This window comes from Triticum dicoccoides, chromosome 6B (genome assembly GCF_002162155.2).
Source record: "Triticum dicoccoides isolate Atlit2015 ecotype Zavitan chromosome 6B, WEW_v2.0, whole genome shotgun sequence".
In the NCBI taxonomy this organism is placed as follows: domain Eukaryota; kingdom Viridiplantae; phylum Streptophyta; class Magnoliopsida; order Poales; family Poaceae; genus Triticum; species Triticum dicoccoides.
The window spans coordinates 54,907,552-54,908,814 of NC_041391.1; positions in this window are offsets into that span (position 1 = coordinate 54,907,552).

Sequence of the window (1,263 nt, forward strand, 5' to 3'; positions counted from 1 at the left end):
CTACTATGCATCATCTTCCTACAACTACTCATCTTCAGCAACAACAACATAAAATTCCTGTTTAGTTAAATTCATGTTAAACATCATTTGGACCAGAGCCCAATCCTTTCTTCTGCTTGTCAGTAGAACTATTGTTTCTTCAACTTATGCAAAAATTGAACATCATATGAAGCATTAATTCCAGAGAGTTTAGCAGCTAAAGTGAGATACAATTCCAAACAATGCAACAGAAAGAAGGAATTACGACAGATCATTTCAGCACCAAACTAATGGAATGAATTGCAACAGAACATTTTACTGAAAAAGTGGACTATAATGCAATCATTAAACTGAAACGAGCAAGTGACCGAATTGAGAGGATAATCAGCCACATTTAATCGTTATCTAGAACAAAACTAGATAATCACTGAAGAATAAAAGGATTTTCCAAAGATTTAAACAATATTCTAGTTTCTCTAAATTACTTTTAATTCGAGTTGGCCAAGTTAATTTGACTAGTCAAAAGGAGAGGTGTGACCCATATGTCATAGGCTTAGATATTTTTAATCTAATTTATCTAATAGTAGGTTCCACATGTCATATACACTAAATCTAAATAATAACCACTAATTAGCCTAACCACCTAAGCCAATTATACTAAACTATAGCTAACTAACCTAAGGGTCGGCCTGTATGCGGCAGCAACACCAACGCAACTACTACAAGCGACAACAATTAGCAGAAAATAGCAGCGGCGGTATCTTAGCATCAGCATCAGCGGCCAGCACTATCAAACAATGACTAAGAGCAGCAACAGCTAGCGACAGCAGAAGCAGTGGGCAGTGGCAGAATGGGGCGCGGCCAGGCGACAACGCGCACGGATGGATGCGGCCCCAAGCGAGCTGGGCGGCAGCCATGTAGACCATAGCAGCAGTTGCAGGCTGCAGCGCCGCCATCAGGAGCGGACGACTGCAGGCCAGGGCGCAGTCCCGCGACCAGGGAATGGATAGGGGTGGGGTGAGCGCGGTCTGGTGCGGCCGGGTGACAGCCGGAGGCGAGGTCAGGCAAAGGGCAGCACGGTGCAGCCGCGCGCGGAGCAAGGCCCAACCATGGCGGATAGTGGTGCGGCAAAATCACAAGGGCGGGGCTACGGGAAGCAAACGACCAAGGGGAGGAGGGGAAACTGAAGAGCATCTCATAGCGGTCGCAGAGGAGTAGACGGCGTGGTCGGGGACGGTTCAACGGTGAGGCCGCGGTGGCCGGAGGTGGAAGAAGGCGCAGACG